This window comes from Myotis brandtii, unplaced genomic scaffold (genome assembly GCF_000412655.1).
Source record: "Myotis brandtii unplaced genomic scaffold, ASM41265v1 scaffold440, whole genome shotgun sequence".
NCBI classification, from domain to species: domain Eukaryota; kingdom Metazoa; phylum Chordata; class Mammalia; order Chiroptera; family Vespertilionidae; genus Myotis; species Myotis brandtii.
The window spans coordinates 6403796-6413303 of NW_005366834.1; the positions used below are offsets into that span (position 1 = coordinate 6403796).

A 9508-nucleotide genomic window follows, 5' to 3' on the forward strand; every position below is an offset into this window, starting at 1 on the left:
GCAGGAACAGGATCTTTGCTTGCCCAGCTTCCTGAACCTGCTGAGGGATCCAAGAGGCCCCAGGATCAGGGGCTGAAGTTGGGGGACCCTGAAGAATGGACAGCCATCAGAAGAGATTCATTCTAATCCCAGGTTCACTCTCAGTTTGGAATGTTCTAGAAATAGAGTATAGGGTGTTGTGAGGACTGAGGCCTGTGAGGCAGCCAGACCACTTATGCTTGCAAACTCATCCACAGGCATTTCCTGTCTCTGTATCTCTGTATCTCTGTATCTCTGTATATCTGTCTCTGTCTCTGTCTCTACCTCTGCCTCTGCCTCTGCCTCTGCCTCTGCCTCTGCCTCTGCCTCTGTCTCTACCTCTGCCTCTGCCTCTACTCTTTCTGTTTGTTTCTGTCTGTGTGTTCCTTTTTAATGGACCCTTAGGAAAGAATGAGAAAGGGCTTTTCTGCTTGGGATGACATAGTCTCTGGCCTTGAGGTTGTCCTGCCAATTGAAATCCAACTGGACAGTGTCCATTGGCACGTGGGCCCACAGTGGATGTTCCTGATACATATATTGGTGCTCAAATATTTGCAGCCACTTTTTACTGGGCCTCAGGTTTGGCCACAGAGTATCAAGGAGTCGTAGCACCCCAAGCACTGGGAATAACAGGTCACTATTCTCCCCTTTTTTGCCAGCAACTAGGAAGCCTGACACTGGACACACCACGAACTCCCCCTTTTTAAAAAAACTTAGGGTTTTGAAAACATTTCCCACCCTTGTTAGTCAGGGCAGTTGCACCAAGTAGGGTTATAATCCCTAGCTTTGAATCTCCTGTCCCAGTGTTGCCTCTCATAGGGCCTGACCAACAGTGTCGTCACTGTTCTGCCACTTAAGTGCATCTTTGGAAAGTAGTGATGAGTCCACATCCAGCTGTGGGTAGTGTGTGATTTTGTTTTCAACATTTCATCATTGAATAGGAAATACAAGTGGATGGTGTGCCCCTGGGACGACTTCAGGATATGGTGTCCGTGAGAGGGGCATGCCGTGTGGGGAGCTGTTTACCTGTGTTCCTAGACAGTCTCCCTGCGAGGTACTTGGCTAGCTCAATCTGTATTAGTCTCTCGGATGAGAAAGTAAATTTCTAGAAGGCAGTGCTCATATGTTCTTTAGTTCTCTATAATCTCTACAATGCCTTGCACTTCGCATTACATGATGCATTTGTTAAGTAAATTTTCTATGAATTATGATTACATGAATGTTCATATCATTACTAGCTTGGCCAATTAACTAGTGTAAAATGGGCTTCAACCTCCATAGGAAGCCTCAGAGCTCCTTGTGACTTTGCCATTCCATTCCTTGATAAGTCCAATTTAAAAAAAAAAGTGCTATAGGGTCTGTATGCTGTTCAAGATAAAGGATTCTTTGTTTTCCTCTGGAGAGGAGGTGGGCAAATGGACAAAAGGGTAGTGATTCTAAGGAGAAATGGTTATTAGCAAATTGAGTTCTTAATAACTGTTATTTTTAAGAGACTGGTGGGGAGGGTGTAGTAGTAAAAGAAATGAATACGGCATAAAAGTAAAACATAAAACGGAAGACAGGGCTTCTACTGTAGCGTCTCTGTTTGTATTAAGAGCCCTTTAGCTCTGCCTTTGCAACCGATCATAATTCTGTTTCAGGTCAATTCCATTCTCCATCTGTTAGCAGAGCGAAATTTGGGCCACACCCAAGATAGCAGATTCTCTGCCCAAATTACAGGTTAGAGTAGAAAGCCTAGCACAAAAGTATACGTGGATCAAGTGCTTTTATTTTGTTGACATCGATGCCTATTAAATGACTTTTATGTGCTCATATTGGGGTGATTTGAAAGTGAAATTGTTGAGTGTTGGCAGAAACTGAACCTAATTTTTAAAAAAATAAAAATCCTCAAACTGAAATGATTTGTTTGTTTTTGCTTTGATAGGTTCCTTGCATTGACTCCATGGAGAGTGTATCACCTGATTGCTGTCTCGATACTTGGGCGAGTTATTATGCAAATAATAAAGGATATGGTTTTGTCTAGAAAGAGAGGTAAGAAGGCTCAGAGTTCACTATGATGGGGTTTAGTTTTCTAGAGCCTGAATGTCTGATTTTTGAGCAGGCATCTGAAACAAGAAGTCCTTTGACAAGGAGCAGGAAGCCAGGGGATACAGACATTGACTTTACTACTTTTAATGTTGATTAAATATTTATTTATTAAACATTTATTTAATATCTGTTACTTATTTAACTGATGTTGTCCCTAGTCATAGCTACTGCTCTGGGCAAAAGGTTTATATGTGTTGGTTTCTCTTTTAGCTCTAAGCACTATTATGTAAGTACCATTTTGATATTTAAGGATATCAGTGAGGATAACAGTTAAATATTTATCACATACTACACGATGAAAGTGGGCCATTCAAAAATGGACTGGTTTAGGTAAATTTTTTTCTACCTCAAAATGAACAAAAAATTCAGGGCTTAAAAAACAAGTAAGTAATGGTTAAAATTTTTTTAAATTAGTTGGTGATGAAAAATGAATTTTAAACATTAAGTTTAAAAGTGAGAACTTACATTATTTTTTACTTTTTCTGAAGGTGTTTTCTGACTAGCTTATCTCTATCATAAATCTGAGCCAAGCTTTTTCATACTCGGAGGGTCCTCCTCTACCAGGGTTTGAGCTTGTTTTGCAAATGAGCAAAAATCCCTCCTTGGAACAATTGAGCCCCGTGAATGTGGTAAGATTGATTTGATCAAAGATAGCTAAGAGAACGTTACATTCAGGTATTTGATTTCACTACACATGATCCCAAATGGACAGATAATTTTGGTTGGGGTTCTCGTGATGAACGTGCATAAGACCTGCCCGGAGTTCTAGCCCCAACAAGGACACTGAGACCTCTTTGTGGAGGACACCCTCTCCTGATGCCAACTCTGAGACCAAGGATATTAGGTATTAGGTATTTACTATCATGATGTGGACTGCAATCCAGTTTATATTTTAAGTCTTTATAGTTCTTAAACTAAAATGTCTTCATTCTAGTGTTCTGGGAAGGTGAACAAACTTGTTTTTGTCCAGTTGTTGCTTTTCATGAATTTGTAGGTTTAGACCAGGGGTGGGGAACCTTTTTTCTGCCAAGAGCCGTTTGGATATTTATAACATAATTTGTGGGCCATACAAAATTATCAGCTTAAAAATTAGCCTGCTCTATTTGGTCAAACATTTAGTGAACTCACCCCTTAAATGCCTTGGCAGGGCCCGACCAAATGATTTTGTGAGTCTTATAGGACCCGCAGGCCGGATGTACCCCACCCCTGATTTAGATGATGTTCTTGCATGTGTTCTTCCTTCTCACCCTCTCTTCTCCTCTCTCCTTCCCTAACCCCCTCTTCTGTGTCAGAGAACAGACTCCTAACTTTTAACCCTAACAGGCACCTGCCCAGATGCTCTCTGCTTACCCAGATGTGTGAAGGCCGCCCCGAGGTGGGGCATCTTGGTGCTGTGGGATTTTGTACCAGGGTCGGCGGGATCAGTGCATGGTGGTCCCCATGTCTCTGCCTTGATTCACAACTGGTAGAGGAGAGCCTGTTTTTCTCAAATATACTTTGTCACATTTTCACCCTCCAGAACCTTCCTCTTGGGAATCTTAGTAGAAATAGCCCCCTGACAAATTTTATCCCTAGTCATTTTAGCTCAGCAGCAGAAATGGACTCACAGCGCAAGCTGAGCGGCTCCATATTTTCAGTGGTGCATCAGATTTGGTCCCAGCACAAGTTACGAGGAACAGACAAATGTGGAAGGCCAAGGATGAAGCTGGAAGGCTTCATAACCGTCCTTCTCTCACGCTCGGCCCCTTACACAGAGGTTGTTTTCAGCACTGACTCATTGCTTGATGTTCTTGACAATATGGAACTTTCATAGTCACGAAGTACAAGGAACCTCTGCATTGCAAAGATTTGGTCCTTTAAAAAATTAAGGTGGCAGAGTTGGGAGACTTGTAGCCTAAAGGGTCTAGTTCTTGAGCTGATTCACTCCATTTGCTAGCTGCGGAGAGACCCCATCATAGGCTGCCTTGGTGTCCAGTGGCTGCTATAAGAAATCACCACAAACTTGGTGGCTCCAAAAACAGAAATTTCTTCTCTAATGGTTCTGGGGGTCAGTAGTCCAGAATCAGCATCACTGGGCCAACGTCAAGGTGTCAGCAGGGCTCTGTTCCCTTTGGAGGCTCTAGGGAAGGGTCTGATCCCTTTCTTTTCTACCTGGGGTTGCTGGTGTCCTTGGCTTGTAGCCACATCACTCCAGTCTCTGCCTTCATGGTCACATTGCTGTCTCCTGTTTGTGTCAAATCTCCCTCTGCCCTTGTCTGTGACTGTATTTGGGGCCCATCTGGATAATCCGGAACAATCTCCATCTCATGACTCTTAGCTTAATTACATCTGGTAAATCCCTTTGTCCATACAAGTAACATTTTACAGGTTCTAGGGGTTAAAACCTGATGTCTTTGGGAGCCATGATTCAGCCTACTACACTCTCTGAACCTCTTTACCCTATGAAATGGGAGAAGCCAACCTCTACTCCAAGGCTACGTAAGGGTTGAATAAGAGGGTGAAACAGAAGTGCCTTGGGCACAGTAACAGTCTACTCTGTTCAACTCTGCCACTTGACTGGAACAACGTGGGGTTGTTCCCTCTTCAGTCAGTCTGTGGGGTCTTTCTGTGCCAGGGCCTGTGTAGGTGCTGGACTTCCAGTGCGATGCAGACACACCCCTGGCCTCTCCGCCCAAGTGGAGCTCTTATGCTCCATCCAGTGGGGCAGACATTTGTCAATGGCCAATCTTTCTGTCAGGGTTTTCACCGGGCACATTGCTCAGAATTCAGCATTTCCGCTCAATGAAAAAAACAAACCTGAGAAACTGGATGAATGACTGTGCTTTCCCAGCACTACCCAGTCTATGACGGCAGAAACAGTGGTGCCTGCTTCATCTTCTTCGCCAAGCCTTTTGGGACAAAGACCCATCTGAGGCTGTAAATAGCTGGCAGGAGCCTGACTTCGCAGGCTGTTCGGCCCAGGCCCGACTGTGATGAATTGGTCTCTGGGAGGCTTAGAATCAGCTTCAAATTAGATCCAGATGCAGTTATAGGAACGCCATGGCCTCAAGCAGAACTGCCAACCGCTCTCACTAGGTACCTTGGCCGACAGCAACTGCAGTGAGGAGAGGAGGACCCAGTCATCAGGGCTCGGGGGGCTGCTCTGTCTCCTGCTGTCCTTCCACTTCTCCACTTGGCTAAAGATATTACACGTCCACTGTTAAGAATGTAATTGTATTCCTCCACTCCCTCCATTATTAATTTTAATACTGTCTTAGATGCTTACTCTGAAATAGGTGAGCAAAAGCATGGAGATCCTTCTAGTCTCTGTTACGAGTCACCAGCATGGGCAGCCTCCATGACCACTTAGACTTAGACTTCTCCTTGACCACCTCCTCCTCTCATTGCTAAGGAACCGAATGCCCAGCCAGCTCTCTTTAAGATGCTGTGGGCCCGGAAGGGCTCCCCACGGCCACCTGAGCAGCAATTCCACCCACTGTCTCTATTTACACCTTTCCTCCTGCAAAATCTGCACTCCTCATTTGAGCCACGTGCTGGTTGCTACAGAACACGGACCTACCAGGAAGCGTTGCCATGAACTATATCAGTGATGGCGAACCTTTTGAGCTCGGCGTGTCAGCATTTTGAAAAACCCTAACTTAACTCTGATGCCGTGTCACATATAGAAATTTTTTGATATTTGCAACCATAGTAAAACAAAGATGTATATTTTTGATATTTATTTTATATATTTAAATGCCATTTAACAAAGAAAAATCAACCAAAAAAATGAGTTCGTGTGTCACCTCTGACACGCGTGTCATAGGTTCGCCATCACTGAACTATATAGTCCTTTGTGCCCCTCCATTCCCTGTCATTCCTGCTTGTACCCTGATGGCTTGTATGACAATCTGGATTCGGTCACTTATTAGTGGCCTCATCTTTTACCTTAGCCTTGGGAAGTACAATGTCTCCAACCCCTGCAGAGGCCGAAGGTCGGTTTTCAGTGGACTCCTTTGTCCAGGCTCCTGCCCCTCGTTGTGGTGGGACCAGCTCTTGGTGCGTAGTTTTCCTGCTCAGCCTCTTACACTGCACTGTCCCTCAGCCCTGTGCAGCCCCAGCCAGGTCTGGGCTCTGTGATTGCAGTGCCACTGTCCTCACTGTTCTACATGCTAGCACCACGCTCATTTTTCCAATTTTTAATAACAAAGCAACACTCAGTACTGTTGTCTCTTTTCTCCACTCTTGGCTCCAGTGTTATCAGAGAAATGTCATATGACAAGGAGAGTTGGTGCTTCTAGGATTTAGCCTATCCAGCTTTCCAACGTTTGTTGAGACCTCACTAGTGCTCATAATTCCTTGTATTCTTTTGTGTTGTTTATTTGCTTTGTTTTGATATTCCATCTAGTTCCAAAATACTTGAGGCAACCTATATGGAACATAAGATTGCTTACAAGAGGTCTAGTAGAAGAACAGGAGTCTAACACGGTGACCATAATTGAGCAACAGATTTATGTCTGGGCTTATTGGCATCCAAGACAAAAAGGGAAGCCAAATCAGACGTACAATTCTAATAATCTGATGAAAGGATGCAAGCAATTTTGAGAAACATTTTCCTGGGGTTAAGTTTTAAGTAGAACTTGTCACATAGATCTTTGGTAGGGGACACTGAAGAACAGGAGACAACATCCTTGTCATTTGCTGGTAAATGCTGAAACTGTCTTATAGCCATTTCATTTAAGCTGGTAGTTGGAAGTTTAATATTAAGGCACTATCTGATGAAGAAAATTACTGGGGAATTAAGAAAGCAAATGAGATCTAGGTATATATTTTTTTTCTGTCAATTTTATTTATTTGAGCCTAGATATAAGCTCAAAATACCTAAAGAACGAATAAATAAAAAACCCCTTTCTCAAATAAAATGTCTTAGTTCCCCTTTTGTCAGCACCATTTCAAAGATCACGTTAAATGCCCTCTCTTTTGCCCTGGCTGGTGTTGTTAAGTGGGTAGAGCATCGGCCCATGCACCGAAGGGCACATACCTGGGTTGCAGGTTCAGCCCCTGACCTGTTGGGGCGAATGCGGAAAGCAACCAATTGATGTGTCTCTCTCACATCCATGTTTCTCTCTCTTTCTCTCTCTCTCTCTCTCTCTCTCTCTCTCTCTCTGACCCAGGTCGGGGCACGTGCAGGAGGCAACCAATTCGTGTGTCTCTCTCACATCAGTGTTTCTCTATTTCTCTTTTCCACCCCCTCCCATCCCTCCCTCACTTCTATTTTCTCAAAAAATCAATGGAAAAAATATACTCATGTGAGGATTAACAACAACAACCAAAAGTACCACCTTTGTTACGGATGCTCTGTCTTCCCAGAAGTCTCATGGTTTGTGCTGCTTGTGTAGTTTCTTCCTTGGTTCGCATTTACTTGAGTGCAAGTTTTGGCTGCACCACTAGACGGTCAAGTCCTCAAGACAGGACCATGTGGTATATGGTTTTCCCTCTCCCATGGTACCTATCCAAGTGTTTTGCATGTAGTAGTATCTCAGTAGTATCTGCTGTTCAAATTCTGTGTGGATTAATTGCCTGTATTACTTATGATGTCAGAGGTATACAAGGTATGATTGCAAAGTTCTAGAGTTTAAAGATGTAAGCATTGCATTTAAATAGGTCAGAATATTTCTAAGATGAGAAATGCCTCCAGAGAAAAATGCCCTGGTTAAGTTTCACCTATGCCTTCTCCTTATTGCAGGTGCACAGCTGTGGAGAAGCCTCAGTGAAAGGTAGGAGACTTCCTTTCAGTGTTGTGGCTAATGGGGGGCCTGAGGGGAGAGGTGACCAAGCCGCCAGGATAGAACTCTGAAATAATATTTTAGTGACAGGGACTTAAGTCCTATAGGAATTTGCAAGAATGGGAAAATTCACGCAAATCCAGTGGGGACTCATTTAAGAAATAGCTCACATCTTGCTATTATATTGGGCAACCTGAATATGTGCCAGTGACAATGCCTGAGGACTGGAAGTGAAGAAAGAAGGGTGGACTGGGAGTGAAGGAGGGGCGTTTTCATTGAGGATTTCCTTTCAGACTTCGTTTTGGGGCATGAATGGCACAGCTGGGGAGAACAGGGTGACCCCGGGCGCTGAAACTGTGCCTGAACATTCCTGGATGGTTAACCACGCTGCCATTCAGAGGACTTTGGGGTGGGAGGAGCAGGTGCAGGGCTCTGACGGGTGATGGTGCAGCACATGTGGACTGACCTCTTGACTCCTTGCCCTGCCGGAGACAAGTCACTTCCCTTTTCATTGGGTGTCTCCTCCCTGAAGTAGAAGCACATTTCCAAATGGCAGAGAAAAGAGCCGGGCAGTTGACAAGGGAGCATGATTCACTTCGCTAGCTGTGCATATGAGAGGTGGAAAAATGAGGAAAGTGGAAGGATTCATATTCCAGTAAAATGAATTTTTATGGGCACTTGTTTGTTTTTCTAAATCCTGCCTTAAAGAAACATTCTGGTATTACTTAGAGGGAGGGGTTTGGGGTGCTCGATATATGTAAAAGTGGACAGCATGAAATGAATGCACAAAAAGGACCAAACTGCTGTTCAAATTCTATTAAAAAACACACAAAACTTGGTATTTTATGTGCCTTGAAAGCTGTGCTCTTGGAAATATTGAGTGTTTCAGGTGTAAAGGGTAATTTTATGACCAGTTGACTTCTGCCTGCTTATTCCTTCATTTCGAATCCCAAATTTCCATGGACAGAATGTTTGTGAACTTGACAGGAGACTCCACAGAGGGAGACACTGGATATAAGAAGAAAACTGACCCCCGTGGTTCTCAGGGTGGAGGAAGGATGGGTGGGAGGGATGGCATGGCCCAGGGGGAACCAGCAAGGCTCTGACAGTCATTTGTCTCGAGATATTTCCTGGGGCCCAATGTTCCAGTCTGTGTGCACCTAAGGATGGGGGCTGGTTGTCAGGGGAGCCAACCACGGGATTAGAGTGTTGGTATTTTCAGTCCTAACCCCTGACCTCCGGAGAGGGGAGAGGGGCTGGAGGTTGAACCAGTCCCCAATTGCCAATGATTGAATCCATCTTGTCTGTGTCATGCAGCCTCTGTAAAACCCCAAAAGGGCAGGGCAGGGAGAGCTTCGGGGTCGGTGGACATGTGGAGAGACTGTGGAAGCTCTGGGCCCTTTCTCCTACCTCGTGCTATGCATCTCTTCCATCTGGCTGTCCCTGAGTTAGATCCTTTATGATAAATTGCTAATCTAGTAAGTAAAATGTTTCTCTGAGTTCTCGTAGCTGCTCTTGCAGACTAATCCAACTCAAGGAGGGGATCATTGGAGCCACCAACCTATAGCTGATGGGTCAGAAGCACCTGACAGTGGGACTTGTGATTGGTGTCTGAAGTGGGTGGGGGGGGGGAGGGG

The 9508-nt window shown here is 44.5% G+C and overlaps 1 protein-coding gene across 1 annotated transcript in view; it reads left to right on the plus strand.

Annotated features, from left to right (window-relative positions):
* FAM134B (family with sequence similarity 134, member B) overlaps positions 1–9508 on the plus strand; it is a 101304-nt gene that overhangs the window by 15686 nt on the left and 76110 nt on the right. The window contains exon 2 of the mRNA XM_014546334.1: positions 7832–7862. The gene's annotated coding sequence lies outside the window, so the exon portion shown is untranslated. The remainder of the gene's footprint in view (positions 1–7831; positions 7863–9508) is intronic.